Below are 17404 nucleotides of genomic sequence, written 5' to 3' on the forward strand. Positions count from 1 at the left end.
AAATACACATGATAAGTATATTTTATTAAGTCATGATATAATAAATAACCTTTGGTGTTCAAACATATTTTATTTCCCATTTATCAAAACCATTTGCCATGATTATTTCTTTTCATTTATAACCTCCGTTTATATTTATAATACATCATTATGCATTTTAAACTCTAACATATTTTCTATTGATAATGCACCTATATGCATTTCAACTATAGTATACTTTTATGTTGATAATGTACCCATATACATCTCAACCATAGTATACTTTTATGTTGATAATGTACCAATATACATTTCAACTCTAGTATAATTTTCTATTGATAATGCACCCATATGCATTTCAACTCTAGTATATTTTTCTGTTGATAATGCACCCATATGCATTTCAATTTGGCATCCTTTCATGCCCATAATGCACCCATATGCATTATTATTTTATGCTGACAATGTACTCATATACATTTCAGTTATGTCATCATTTCATGCCAATAATGCACCCATATACATTATTCTTTTACATTCATTTTATCAGTTCATACTCTAAAACCTAATTCACAATATATATTTCATATATTCCATAACACATAACAATTTCGATAAAATATACATTAACATAAAAATATTACATTCTGGATAATTTCTAATCATATTAATCTAAATTACATAATATAAATGTACTCACCTGACTTTCCTTGCTCAAAGTCCAAAAGTAAAGATAATTACTGTGGAACTTGGCCCTTGCCTTTCATATTACTCGACTCAGGAGCTTGATTTCGATCTATCCCACATTCATTAAATACATGAGTAATATCAATTGTTAGTGTATTTCCTAATAATTATAGCTTAAACATTAATCAAAATACTGATTATTAACTTTTCTACAACAATATCAACACAAATTACAATTTCTGGCCCTTCAGTATCGATACCCCCACTATGGTATCGATACTACCCTACTATGGTATCGATACCCCTACTAGTATCAATACCAAAATTAGATTCGATGTGGCCCAGTATCGATACCCTTACCATAGGTATCGATACCACTATACTATGGTACCGATACCCCTATAAGGTATCGATACAAAATTAGGTTCGATGTTACCCAATATAGATACCCTCACCATGCTATCGATACCACTTCATTAGGTACCGATAATGATTAAATCAGTGTCGATACTTCTCAGATGATTTAGCCTAATTTTTACCTATACCACTTTATTAGGTACAGATACCCCTGCCCATATTTTCCAGTTTTCAACCCGAAATTTACCCAACTTTGGCCAATTTTCCTCTCATTTTCCTTTAACAATACTATATAACACTTCTTTACTTAACCCTACTTCCTTTCCTTCATTTAGACACTTAAACATCCAATTTCCTTAAGAGCATTTGATTCTAAGAATCACCCCATAATTTCTAACTTGTTATTCCACTCAACTAATGCTTCTAATCTTTCATTTACCTTAATGACAAGTCAATTCTGCCAACAAACAATAATAAACCTTCATATATTAACATATCATTAAAAAACCCATTTTCTTTAATATCTAATATCTCATTCATAACTTAGTTTTAATCTCCTCTAAACCTTTATTAAATTTCCATCATATGCAAGGATTTGATAACTAACAAAAATTGAAGGAATAATTCATTAATTTGGAAACTTATCTTTAGCTAGGGTTGAAGGCTTTTTCACGTAAAAGAGGAAGAAGAAGAAGAGTGTGATTGAATTTCCATTTTCATCCTATCATTATTTCTCTATATATATCTACCATAATAAATGAATTTTAAATTCATTTATATCCAAATACCCATAAATGCCCTTTTTAATCTTTCCTCACTACAATTTATTCTAGACTACTATTTCTACATCATTCTCATCTTTATCAATTAATCAATTTAGTCTCCATATTTTAATTCCTTTCAATTTAATCATTGTCCTATTATTTTGGGTATTACAAATCTTCCCCTTTAAGAAAATTTTGTCCTCGAATTTTAAAGAAATACCTGAAACAAAGAGATGTGGAAACTATTTTTTCATATCCTATTCTCTTTCCCATGTAGCCCCTTCCACCTTATGATTCCGCCAAAGAACTTTAACCAATAGAATCCTTTTACTATACAATTCCTTGGTTTCCTTAGACAAAATTTGTACCGGTTCTTCCTTATAAGTTAAATATGGTCGGATTTCTACCTCTTCCGGAGTGATAACATGTGAGGGATTTGATATGTACCTCCTAAGCATCGATACATGAAAAACATTGTGGATCTTGTCCATATCCGGAGGCAAAGCTAATTGATAAGCCATGGGTCCAATTCTTTTCAATATCTCATACGGCCCAATAAATCTCAAACTCAACTTTCCTTTTCACCCAAATCGTAATACCTTCTTCCAAGACGATACCTTCAAAAATACTTTGTCTCCCACATGAAATTCTCTTTCTTTCCTTTTCAAATCCGCATATGACTTCTGGATATTTGAGGCTATCTTAAGATTACCCTATACAATCTTCACTTTCTCATCCATATCTTTCATCAAATCCGACCCGACTAGATCTCGATCTTTCAATTGAAACCAATTTAATGGTGTTCGACATTTTCTCCCATACAGATCTTTATACGAGGTCATCTTTATACTGGACTGATAACTATTATTATAATAATTCTGTAAAGGCAAATACCTATCCCATGATCCCATAATTCAATCATAATGCCCTAAGCATATCCTCCAGTATCTGAATAGCTCAGATTGCCCATCTGTCAGGGAAGAAAAGCTTTACTAAAATTCAATCGAGTACCCAATGCCTCGTAAAAAGATTTCCAAAATCTTGAAGTAAACCTGGGGTCTCGATCGGACACTATTGATATCGATACTCCATGCAGTCTGACTATCTCTTTTATATACAATTCCGCAAGCTTATTCAGCGAGTAGTCTACTCGCACTGGAATAAAATGAGCTGTCTTAGTTAATTTGTCCCCGATAACCCATATCAAGTCCTTTTTACCTGGTGACAATGATAACCCAAAAAAAAAATCCATTGTTACTCATTCCCACTTCCATTCATGAATAGATATAGGCTGCAGTAATCCGGATGACACCTGATATTCAACTTTCACTTGCTGACAAGATAAACATTTAGCCACAAATTCTATTACTGCTCTTTCATTCCAGGCCACCAATAACGACTCTCAGTCTTGATACTCTTATTCCTACCTGGATGCATAGTCAAAGGCTATAATGGGCTTCGTAAAGAATATCTCTCCTCAGATCATCATCATCGGGAATATAAAGCTTTCCCGGTATATTGGCATCTATCATCTCTTCTTTGAAAATCTTTGTTCTCTCTTTTCAATCATCGCTAATTTCATCTAACACTTTTTCTTTGCCTTGTAGTTCTTTTCTCGGTCCAACAATATCGGTTTTAACTTTAATTCAGCAATCACAACACCATGTCCATCCACAGACATATGTGCATCTAATGCCCTAAAGTTGTATAAGTTTTTTGACTGAGTGCATCTGCTACCGCATTAGCTTTTCCCGGATGGTAGTCGATATTCAAATCGTAATCTTTCAAAAGCTCTATCCATCTTCTCTGCCATAAATTCAGTTCTTTTTGAGTCAGTAGATATTTTAAGCTTTTATGATCTGTGAAAACATGGCAACGCTCACTGTACAAATAATGACGCCATATTTTTAAAGCAAAAACCACTACAGCCAATTCTAAGTTATTCGTCCGGTAATTTTGCTCGTGATTCTTCAATTTTCTGGAGGCATAAGCCACAACCTTGCCTTCTTGCATCAGCACACAACCCAACCTATTATAGGATACATCACTATACACGATATATTCTTTACCCAACTCAGGTTGCACAAGCATTGGAGCCTAAGTTAAAATTCACTTTAACATCTCAAAACTTTCTTGGCATTTTCTTGTCCACACAAACGACACATCTTTTCACAAAAGCTTAGTTAGCGGAAGAGATAACATGGAAATTTTTTTTACAAATCATCTCTTTGATCTTCAAAATAATACCCATATCGAGTACGAAAAGCTGTCTTCAAAATATCATCTTCTTTGATCTTCAACTGATGGTACCCGGACCTTAAGTCTATCTTATAAAACACTGACGTTCCTTTCAATTGGTCAAACAAATCATCAATCCTCGGAAGAGGATATTTGTTCTTTATGGTGACCTTATTCAACTGACAATAGTCGATACATAATCGCATAGTCCCGTCTTTTTTTCACAAATAAAACAGGTGCTCCCCGAGGAGAAACACTAGGTCTTACAAACCCATTATCAATTAATTCTTACAGTTGGGCTTTCAATTCTCGCAATTAAGTCAGAGCCATTCTATATAGATCCATAGACATTGGTTTAGTACCCGAATAAATCTCAATCCTAAATTCTACCTCACGATTTGGAGGCAGTCCCGGTAAATCCTCCAGAAATACATCCGAAAATTCTATAGCCGTAGGAATATCATTTAATCTAACTTCTGGAATTCTGGTATCTATCACATTGGCTAGAAAAGCTATATATCCCTTCGACATCATCTTCTTCGCAGTCATAGTAGATATAACATTCGAGGGTAACTTCAAATTTTCTCCGATTACTACTATTTTTGTACCTTCAGCATTATTTAAAAATGACTTTTTCTTAAGACAATTGACCATCCATAATGTGTGGACAACCAATCCATACCAAGAATAATTTCAAATTCATTGAAGGGCAATTCCCTTAAATTGGCCAAAAACACAATCCCCTGAATTTTTATAGGACATTTGTTACATACTCTAGATACTCTCGCACTATGACCCGTAGGATTTATCACTATCATCTCACTCACTATTGGTTATAAAGGAATTCCTATAGCTCTAACCAACTTTGTACTAATGTTTGAATGTGTAGAACCAGGGTCAACTAAAACAAATACATGTTCATCGTAAAGATGGAAAATACCTGTTATGATTTCATGGTCATCTCGATCCTCTATGGTCTTAAGATTATAAATTCTGGCCACTCTTCGAGTCTCTTGTTTTGGCATTGAGTCTATTTGTCCCCTGGACCTACCCCATCCTCTGATTCTATTTGATGCTGCCATTAATCGTTCAGATTATTCTGAATTATCACCAGACTTCTTAGGGGAGTTCCGAGCAAAGTAACCCATATCACCACATAAAAAGAAAGCTCCACTGACTCCTCGATGCAATTTTCCACAAGTTTGACATGGATTTCTTTCCCCATAAGCTCTACCCGAGCTAGCAGAAAAAGGCTGGGATTGTTCAGTCTTCTGTGATACTGCTACAAAGCTAACTCTCTTTGAGAATCTGGAACTCGAGCATTTTCCTCTTTTAGCATAATGGAGAGTGGAAGGCATTCCCACTCTCTTCCCCACTTAAACACTCTACTCCGCTGCTAATGTTTCCTCCTAAGCTCTTTCAATAGCTTTGGCTCTGTTTATAACTTCTTGCAGACTCGACAAGTTCAAGTCATCATCATTTCTTTCAGCTTTGGGATCAAACCCTCTATGAACCATCACGCCTGACCTTATCATTTGGCACAATTTGGTGGCAAACACTCAACTTGTTGTATTCAGCCTCAAATTCATGAACAGCTTGATCCCTTTCTTTAAATTAAGGAACTTCATCAATATGCTCGTTTAACTGTTCCCCCACATATTTGTTTTTGAACTCTTCTTGGAAAAATTATCAGGTGACTTGTTCCAGTGGTGCATACATAGTAGTGTTAGACCACCATATTCTAGCTGATCCTCTAAGAAAAGATACCAATCCTCCCAACTTTTCCTGATCTGAACATTGCAAGCTTTCAGCATTAACATTACATCATCAACATATATCGACTTCCATAGGACCCTCACCCTCATATCCTCGGAACTCTGGAGCTTCCAAACTCTTCAGCTCTTGGGAATCAATATTATAGTTACGGGAGGAGCAGGGGGAGGTTGAATCCGAGTAAAAATGGCATCAAGAGCTTGCATGAATTTGCAAGTCAGGAGTCGGAATCCCTTGAGGTGCAGGTGCACTTGCATTTTCGAAAGGAAGATGGTGTGCATTGTTATCCTCATAACTTTCACTCCCGTTCCCTCTTGTATTTCTTGTTTCCCTCTCTTGAGAATTCGAGGATTCTGACATCTAATAAACATACATAATGATATCATTATCATTAGTAACATTTGACCTGTCTCAATATATTATCATCAGTAAGGAGTGTTATCAATTATCCTCTAATGACACCATCTCAGTAACATTGACACCCTTATAGGCATGCAATCATTTTTCTATTTTAAAATAAAAGTAATTTTGACCGAGAATCGGCTAATTCTATAGCTCTGATACCAATAAATGTAACACTCATATTCTATATACAGTTATGTATACAAATATGAATGTCACATTACTGAAAATACGGTATCTTCGTTGTGAAATCCTTTAAAATTTTGTTGCAAACTTAATTCCACATAATTAACATCATAAATACATTCATTAAAACATAATACAAAATATTTTGTTATATTGATTACATGCCAAACAAGTTCCAAAATGGTTATTAATGTTCTAATGTTACTAGGAAGTCTACCTTAGTAGATGATGTCTGCTGCTACAGCTTCACTCCTTACTTGATGATTATCTGTTGTTACCTACACGTGGAAATACACATGATAAGTATATCTTAGTGACTCATGATATAATAAATAACCTTTGGTGTTCAAACATATTTTATTTCCCATTTATCAAACCATTTGCCATGATTCTTTCTTTCATTTATAACCTCCATTTAGTTATAATACATCATTATGCATTTTAAACTCTAACATATTTTCTGTTGATAATGCACCCATATGCATTTCAACTATAATATACTTTTATTTTGATAATGTACCTATATACGTTTCAACCATAGTATATTTTTCTGTTGATAATGTACCCATATACATTTCAACTCTAGCATACTTTTCTGTTGATAATGCACCCATATGCATTTCAAATCTAGTATACTTTTCTGTTGATAATGCACACATATGCATTTCAACTCTGGCATCCTTTCATGCCCATAATGCACCAATATGCATAATTCTTTTATGCTGCCAATGTACCCATATACATTTTAGCTATGGCATCCTTTCATGCCGTAATGCACCCATATGCATTATCTTTTACATTTGTTTTAGAGCAGTTCATACTCTAAAACCTCATTCATAACATCTATTTTATATATCCCATAACACATAACAATTTCTGTAAAATATACATTACATATATATTACATTATGGATAATTTCTAATCATATTAATCTAAATTACATACAATAAATGTACTCACCTGGATTTCCTTACTCAAAGTCCAAAAGTAAAGATAATTACTGCGGAACTTGGCCCTTGCCTTTCGTCTTACTCAACACAGGAGCTTGATTTCGATTTATCCCACATTCATTAAAAACATGAGTAATATCAATTATTAGTGTATTTCCTAACAATTATAGCTTAAACATTAATCAAAATATTGATTATTAACTTTTCTACGACCATATCAACACAAATTACAATTTTTGTCCCTTCAGTATCGATACCCCTACTATGGTATCGATACTACCCTACTATGATATCTATATTACCCTACTATGGTATCGATACCCCTACTTGTATCAATACCAAAATTAGATTCGATGTGGCCCAGTATCGATACCCTTACCATAGGTATCGATACCACTATACTATGGTACATATACCCCTATATGGTATCGATACCAAAATTAGGTTCGATGTTACCCGTATCGATACCCTCACCATGGTATCGATACTACTTCATTAGGTACGGATACTGATTGAATCAGTATCGATACTTCTCAGATGATTTAGCCTAATTTTTACCTATGGTATCGATATCACTTCATTAGGTATCGATACCCCTGCCCAGATTTTCCAGTTTTCAACCCGAAATTTACCCAACTTTGGCCAATTTTCCTCTCATTTTCCTTTAACAATACTATATAACTTCTTTACTTTCCCCACTTACTTTACTTCATTTAGACACTTAAAACATCCCATATTCCTCAAGAGTATTTGATTCTAAGAATCACCCCATAATTTCTAACTTGTTATTTCACTCAACCAATGCTTCTATTTCATTTATCTTAATGACAAGTCAATTTTACCAACAAACATTAATAACCTTCATTTATTAACATATCATTAAAAAAACCCATTGTCTTTAATCTAATATCTCATTCATAACTTAGTTTTAATCTTCTCTAAACTTTTATTAATTTTCCATCATGTGCAAGGATTTGATAACTAAAAAATTGAAGGAATAATTCTTTAATTTGGAAACTACATTTAGATAGGGTTGAAGGCTTTTTCACATAAAAGAGGAAGAAAGAGAGTGTTTGACTTTCCTTTTTTCATCCTTTCCTTATTTCTTTAATATATATCTACCATAATAAATGAATTTAAATTCATTATATCCAAATACCCATAAATCCTCTTTTTAATCTTTTCTCATTACAATTTAGTATAAACTACTATTTCCACATCATTCTCATCTTTATCAATTAATCAATTTAGTCCTCCATATTTTAATTCCTTTCAATTTAATCACTATCATATATTTGGGGTATTACATTAGCCATCGTTTGAGGATGAAAAGCAGTGCTAAAATTCAATCGGGTACCCAAAGCTCCTTGCAAATACTTCTAAAATCTCGAAGTAAATCTAGGATCTCTATCAGAAACTATCGAAATTGGTACACCATGTAGTCGAACTATCTCCTTGATGCATAATTCAGCATACTTTTCCATTGAATATTACGTTCGTACAGGAATGAAATGCGTAGTCTTTGTGAGTCGATCCATAATTACCCAAATTGAATCCTTTTTGTTTGGTGACAATAGCAATCTTGTTACGAAATCCATCGTAACTCTTTCCTATTTCCATTGAGGAATGAAAATCGATTGCAATAATCCTGAAGGCACCTGATGCTCATCTTTTACTTGTTGACAATTAAGAACTTTGAGACAAACTCTGAAATGTTCTCTTTTCATGCCTGGCCACCAAAAACGCTCTTTCAAATCTTGATACATCTTGTTCCCTCCTGGTGATAGTTAATGGACTACAATGTTCTTCATAAAATATCTCTTTTCATCTCTTCAACATCGGGAACACAAAACTCTGTTTTTGAAGTATAAACACCCATTAGACTTTACTTCAAAGTCCTTAATTCCACCTTTTTCAAATTTCTCAAACTAGGCTAAACACTTATCATCCTTCTTTTGCAACTCTTGAATCTGTTTCTAACAATAAGGCTTTATCTTTAACTTGGCCATTAGCGAACCATTATCCTTAACACAATTTGGTCATCTAACCTACGCAAAGCAGTAAAGTCTTTCGACTAAGAGCATTAGCTACTACATTGGATTTCCCGGGATAATAATCTATAATCGCATCATAGTCCTTGAGTAATTCAATTCATCTTATTTGTCTCAAATTAAGCTCCTTTTGCATCGAGAAATACTTCAAACTTTTGTGCTCTCTAAAAATAAAACAACGCTCACCATATAAATAGTGGCGCCAAATTTTCAATGCAAATACCACCGCTGCCAATTCAAGATCATGCGTCAGATAGTTTTTCTCATGAGGCTTAAATTGTCTTGAAGCATAGGCTACTACCTTTCCATCTTGCATTAATACACATCCCATACCATTATGGGAAGCGTCGCTAAAAATCATAAAATCCTTGTTCGATTCCAGTTCCACTAACATCAGAGCTTCTGTCAAAACTTTCTTCAATGCTTAAAAACTCTTTTGACATTAGAAGTCTAATTAAAAGACATGTCTTTCTTAAAACATGGTCAAAGGTAGAGATAGAATCGAAATGTCTTGAAAAACCTTCAATAATAACCTGCAGACCTAGGAAACTCTGAACTTCTGACACACTCTTCAAAATTTCCCACTCTAAAACCGCTTTTACCTTCTGAAGATCCACCCGAATTCCCTCTACAGAAACCACGTATCCAAGGAATATCACTTTAGTTAGCCAAATTCACACTTAGAGAACTTAGTATAAGCTTCTTATCTTGTATGTTTGAAGAATCACACGAAGATGGGCATCATGCTCCTCCATTGTCTTCAAAAACACTAAAATGTCATCAATGAAAACTACCACGAACTGATCAAGGTACTGTTGGAAAACTCTGTTCACAAGGTCCATAAAAGTTACAGGCGCATTAGTTAACCTAAATGGCATTACTACAAATTCGTAATAACCATACTGAGTTCTAAACGCCATTTTTGGAACATCTTTCTCTTATATCTTCAACTGATGATAATCGGAACGTAAATTACTGCAGCTCCCTTCAGTTGATCAAATAAATCGTCGATTCTTGGGAGAGGATACTTGTTCTTTATGGTCACCTTGTTAAGATGTCGATAATCAATAAAAAGATGCACCGAACCATCTTTCTTCTTTACACATAATACTGGAGCACCCCAAGGTGACACACTTGGTCTGATAAATCCTTTATCCAAAAGCTCTTGTAACTGAATCTTTAACTCTTTCAATTCCTTTGGGGTCATCCTATAAGGAGCAATTGAAATCAGTGTTGATCCTGTCATCACTTCAATTTGAAATTCAACCTCTCTATCTGGAGGTAATCAATGTAATTCTTTAAGAAATACTTCTGGAAACTCTGGGACCGTCGGAATATCTTCAAACTTTCTTTCCTTAACTCTAGTACCAATCACATTAGCGATATAAGCTTGACATCCTTGTAGCACTAACTTCCGAGTTGATATCATCGATATCACATTAGCTAAGGAATTAATTCTCTCTTTGACCACACTAACTTCCAATCCATCGAGACTTCTCAACACAACATGCTTAAGTCGACAATCCGTATTGGCATGGTAATGATAAAGTCAATCCATTCCTAGGATAACCTCAAACTGTCAAAGGGTAATTCCATAAGATTAGTAGGGAATTCAATTCCCTGAATCCATATAGGACACCCTCAACAGATTTGTCTCACCCGAGCACTATGTCCTAAAGGATTAGTCACAATCACCTCGCTATGAATAGGTTCTAATTGAATTATCAAGTCTTTCACCAGTTAATACTAAATAATTGATCCCATCAATCAGAACTAGAAAAGGTTTACCAGCTATCTAAAAGTACCTGTAATGATTTCACGATCATCACATCTTTACTAGTCTTAAGGTTGGTACACTCGAGCAGTGGAGCGCACTTCAGATTTAACGGTCGACTCCAACTGATTTCTCATCGACCTCAACCTCTACCTCTCATAGGTGTAGTAGTGGATCTTTCTGTTTGGGAAGGATCTTCGATCATCATTGGGTAATCCCGAATAAAATGTCTGCCTCTCCACACTTAAAACAACCTCCTGAGACTCTTCGGCATACACCACTATGATGTTTCCACTGTGTTGACATTGAATTGGCTTATCCACTCATGATTCCACTGATTAAGTCTTCTAACTCTTCCAGGATTAGATCTTCTACCTGAGGATGAGCTGACTCTGTTATGGTCTGGTCTGAGGTCGAAAACTTAAACCTCGACCCTTATTTGATTGTGAGGCACTAGACGATGGCACCATCTCAATTTTCCATTGAGTCATTTACTCCCCAAAATCTCTCGTTTTGAGTTCACTCTAGGGCTTTGGCTCTGTTCACTAAACTCTTGGAATGAAGAGAGGTTGAGTGCCAATAACAACTCGTAAACCCCACAAACCAATCGCATGAGTCTTTTTCTGTAGGGACCAACTCTGTTGCAAATCTACTCAGCTTGTTAAATTCGCACGAAACTACCCCATCCAGTTTCTCCATTTTAGAACAATAAAGATTCTCTAACATTATCTTAAGATCGTTAAGCCACATGTCGGTAACAGGACCTTCCTCGGCTTCTCCTTTAAATTCTGGTTCTCTCAAACTTCTAAGCTCTTTTAGTCACATTCATCTTAGGAGCTGAGGTGGCAGACGGTTGGAAACGCATTAAAATGGTGCCCAGCCTATGGAAAACGATCCCTTGATCTTGTATAGGCACTCCCTGATGTGTATGTCCCTCAACTTGTCTACTCATAGCAGGGGAGTTACTGCTACCTTCATTTCTATCTCATGCTTCACTTCGGGAGCCCTCAAAGTCTGACATCTAATAAGATCAAATCACTACTTAATTAATAAGGACAACATGTTAATTACCTTATCAGATCAGAAAGACTAAACTCTTAGTTGGCATTTACACTTTTTAAAACAAAAAATGACTTCATTTCAAACTTGAAATCAATGAAACCATAGCTCTGATACCATTAAATATAACACCTCTAACCCATACCCGACCCTGATACGAATCTGAGGTGTCACATTGACTTCTCAAATCATTGACTATTAAGAAGTAGGGGAAAATTTTCAACTTTTATTAGTATTAAAATGGTGAACCATTAAATTGAAATAAATAATAAAACTCACATTATTATTTAAATAAACACCAAATAATTTACATAAATATAAAAGTATTAGTTTACAAAATCGATCAAAGCATTTCAATTTAACTTGTATTACATGCCAACAGTTTACAAATTACAAGAGACCTACATTTAAAATTGTTTTGATATGATATTCACGGGAGTATGATGTCCTCGCCTAACCTCAATCCTCTGATTTCTTCAAACCTATGTGAGAAACATTCATACGCTAAGTCGTTGGCTTAGTGAGGCAAAATATGAATCATAAAAACTTTATAAACAAAAATTCTTATTCATATCATAACACATTTCATAAGGGATTCACATTGCTTTTCATAACATAAATAGAATATTTTCATTGATCGGTTCATATAACTTTGTTTTAATGCCCCAATATATTAAACTAGGTATTTTAGTACATTGAGGTTGTGCACTAATGTTGTCACCACAGCTCACATAATTTGCACCGATGTGCCACATAGTTGTCCCGAAGGACCACATAGTTTTGTCTCGAAAGACCATATTAGTTTTATCCTGAATGACCACATAGAACCCTCGACTCTTGGTATGCCAACTATACGTCTAATCCTCATACATATACCTTGGGGTTTTAACCACATAATTATTAGTCATTCCATTATTCAAAAGTATATCATGATCACATAAGCATTTTCACATCGAGTAATTTCGTATACAAATGTTCACATATCACATTCGAATAATCATGTACACATAACCATCAAAACATAACTTAAGTAATATAACACGAATAAAACATTGTAAAAATGTAACATAAAAGAAATTGAAAAGTTTTCGATCGAAAACTCAGAGGTTGGCTTATCGTAAGTCGCCCTTGAAGCGAATATAAACAAATTATTTGTACTCACCTTTGTCTCACTAAAGTTCTAAACGAATCCTTAACACTCTTGATCGATAACTTATAACGTCGAGTTATCTGGAAATTGACTTTGTTCGACGTCTACACAAGAACAATCGAAAATGAATATCAAAGTTCAAATCATTTATAACCAATCAATATAAATTAAGCTGAAAGAAACACTTAGTTTATCATTTCAGGCTCATTAGTATCGGTACTCCCACTACAGTACTGATACTTCCCTTCTATGGTATCGATACCCACTTCGCTACCGATACTATTTCGACATTCTGGAATTTTAATTTGATAATTGTATCGACACTTAACATTGGTATCGATACCCCCATTTTAGTATCGATACCTCTATTAAATAGTACCGATGTTGATCCTGGAATTCAAACAGATTTTACCTTATAGTATCGGTATTGTTCTTCCAGTACCGATACCCTTGCCAAGAAATTACAATTTTCATTCCGAAATTTAATAAAAACTTGCCTAAATCTCCTATTAAGCCTTTAAACTCAAATTCATTCATCAAAACCAATTTTTCTCCAATAACCACTCCTAAATATCCTAAAATCTCACTAGAACACTTGCATCTCAACATCATACCATATTTTCAATCATGCTATTAATCATTTCTAAACTTTCTAACTCCTTCAAAAGACCCTTGACAAGTCAAATTTAGCAATAGAAATCCTAAAACTCAACAATATCAACATATCTCTGACAAACCCATTTTTCAAATCCATCAGTAGCTCAATCATCTTTTATTTTTAATCCACCTAAAACTTCCCTTAAGTTTATATATCACCCAAATAACAAGAACCAACTTAAAATTTCAAGAAACAAACAATTTTAAATCAACTCACCTTTGAAATGGAGCTCACGGGAAAAGAAAGAAGAAGAAAAAATATTAAGCTTCTAGATATATCTTCTTATCCAAAAACCCACATTAAGAAATGAATTTTTAATTCATTTCAGACAAAATACCACTTTTCCCTTTCAATCTTCCATCTTTGCTAATAAGCCCTAAACAAAATTTCCAAAATAAATTCTTGGAATTTTCAACTTAATTTAATTTAACCACTAAATTTTAATTTCTTATCTTTTTTGTCACTGACCCGATGTTTGGGTGTTACATGGACATCATTATTCAAGCTGATGTGTGATGCAAGCGATTTTTCCGTGGGAGCTGTGCTTGGGCAATGCAGAGGTAACATTCTACATGTTATATATTATGCTAGTTGTACCTTGAATGAATCACAACTGAATTATACTACCACTGATAAGGAATTACTTGTCTTGGTATTTGTATTTGACAAGTTTAGGCCATACTTGATAGGCCCCAAAGTCATTGTTCACACTGATCACTCAGCTATAAAATATTTAGTGAACAAGAAAAATGCCAAGCCTAGACTCATTAGGTGGATATTACTACTACAAGAATTTGACTTAGAGGTGATATATAGAAAAGGTACTGAAAAGTAGGTTACAGATCATTTATCTAGGCTAGAGAAAAATTCTAAATGCCATGACATTTTAGATATTCAAGAAGAATTCCCTGATGAGAAAATTTTATATGCCACGATAATTTCGTGGTACGCTGACATAGTCAATTTTCTTTTTAGTGGTATTTTGCCTTATGAATTGAACGGACATAGCAGGAAGAAGTTCAAGCATAATGCCAAGTTCTACTTCTGGGACGAGCTATATTTATTCAAATAATGTGCCGATCAAATAATTCGACGTTGTGTCCCTAAGGAGGAGCAAAGAGACATTCTAAACCATTTCCACACAACCCCAATAGAGGCCATTTCATAGGTTCAAGGAATGCTACTAAGGTCCTTCATTCATGCTTTTATTGGTCGTCACTGTTTTAGGATGCTCATGAGTTTTGTAAAGCGTGTGATAGATGTCAGTGCACTGGGAACATTTCCAAGTGACACGAAATGTCATTGCTAAACATTCTGGAGATCGAGCTCTTTGATGTGTGGGGCATTGACTTCATGGGACCGTTCCCATGTTCTTTTGGATACTTGTATATTTTGCTTATTGTAGACTACGTATCTTAGTGGGTTGAAGCAATTGCCGAATCGAGGAATGATTCTAAAACCGTGCTCAGGTTCCTTCATAAAAACATCTTAACCCGATTTAGAGCACCTAAATCCATCATCAGTGATGAAGGAACTCATTTTGAAAACAATCTAATTGTCAAGGCATTACAAAAAAATGGAGTACGGCATAAAATTGCCACGACATATCACCCACAAACCAATAGGCAAGCTGAAGTGTCCAACCGGGAGATTAAGCAAATTCTAGAGAATATGGTGAATCCTAGAAAGAATGACTGGTCCCCGAAGCTGGATGAAGAGGTATAGGCTTATTGAACGAAATTAAAAACACCTTTGGGAATGTCATCTTTCAAGATGGTGTATCGGAAAACATGTCACCTACCTATAGAGCTAGAACATAAGGTATATTGGGCCATCAAGAAGCTTAACTTTGACGCGCAACTAGCTGGGGGGCAACGTTTATTCGATATGAATGAAATAGAAGAATTTCGAGCATAAGCATATGAAAATTCCAAGTTTTACAAAGAAAAAACCAAGAAATGGCATGATCGAATGTTGCTGCCAAGGCATTTTCATATTGGCCAGCAGGTGCTCCTTTTCAACTCAAGGCTGAAGCTCTTTCCTGGTTAACTAAAGTGTTGATGGCTCGGACCTTTTGAAGTACACCATGTATATCCTCATAGCGTTGATGATTTCAAGAATATAGATAATGGGTCCATTTTCAAAGTTAACGGTCAGCGTCTGAAGGCTTATCACAGAGCTCCGCCCTTACGTGACAAATCGAAACTCTTCTTGCAAGATACCGGAATCTGCTAAGCATTTTTAAGATGCCTTTACATTTTGATGATTTCAGAATATAGATATGGGTCCATTTTCAAAGTTAACGGTCAGCGTCTGAAGGCTTATCACAGAGCTCCGCCCTTACGTGACAAATCGAAACTCTTCTTGCAAGATACCGGAATCTGCTAAGCATTTTTAAGATGCCTTTACATTTTGGATTTACTCCTGCACATAAATAAATGTTTATTTTGTTTTATATTATTTTATATTCAGTTGTTTTTTGGATAATTAATTTATTTGGTATTTTTAGGGACCCACGCAGAAGATATGTGGAAAATCGTACGGAGTGGGGAGCACCAAGATAAAATTAGGAGGGAAATTTTGACCTTTTGAATTTTTAGGGTTTACTTTTTCATTTAATGGTGTTTTTTTATTTTTCCCCAACTAATACCCCATCCACCCATTAAATAACCCCCATTTTACATTTTCATCTTATTTTTACCCTTTTTACTCTTTCATTTCATCTTCATCTTATCTTCTTTTTTCCTTCTTTCAACCTGAACACCATAGCCAAAAAGCTTCAAGCTTTTTCATCTTTTCTTTATTTGTCAACAAAACCATGGTGCTTATGTCTTTCAGGCATGACTCCATCTTCTCCACATGTTTCATGATGAAGCGATGCAAGACGATTTAAAGGCTCAAGAACTGCAAGTTTCTTTGAGTTAGGCTTCTCTTCTCTGACGCTAAAGATGTTGACCTCGGCAGTGATGTCATGGACATTGTTCACCAGCACTAGTGGCAAAAAATTTCCAAGCATCCAGGGAACGTGAATGTCTCTTTGGTGAAGGAGTTTTATGCCAACTTAACCAACCCAAATCAACATATTGTGGTGGTTCATGGTATTTCTATTCGTTTTACCTCTTCGACTATTAATTGTTATTTTAACTTGTAGGATATTTTTGATAACCACACCACATTCGCAAAAGAGGCAGATAATGAGACCTACCATGGCATCGTAGAGGACCTATGTTTCTCAAACACAAAGTGAAATAGGTAACAGGTCAGTCGACATAATTAGGTGGATCACGAGAGGCTACAAGCGAGGCTAAGTTGTGGAATCATTTATGAAGCACAAGCTTCTCCTACTGCCATAACACCACGGTCTCACATCAAGGA

Source organism: Hibiscus syriacus, unplaced genomic scaffold (assembly GCF_006381635.1).
Source record: "Hibiscus syriacus cultivar Baekdansim isolate YM2019G1 unplaced genomic scaffold, ASM638163v2 tig00111847_pilon, whole genome shotgun sequence".
In the NCBI taxonomy this organism is placed as follows: Eukaryota; Viridiplantae; Streptophyta; class Magnoliopsida; order Malvales; family Malvaceae; genus Hibiscus; species Hibiscus syriacus.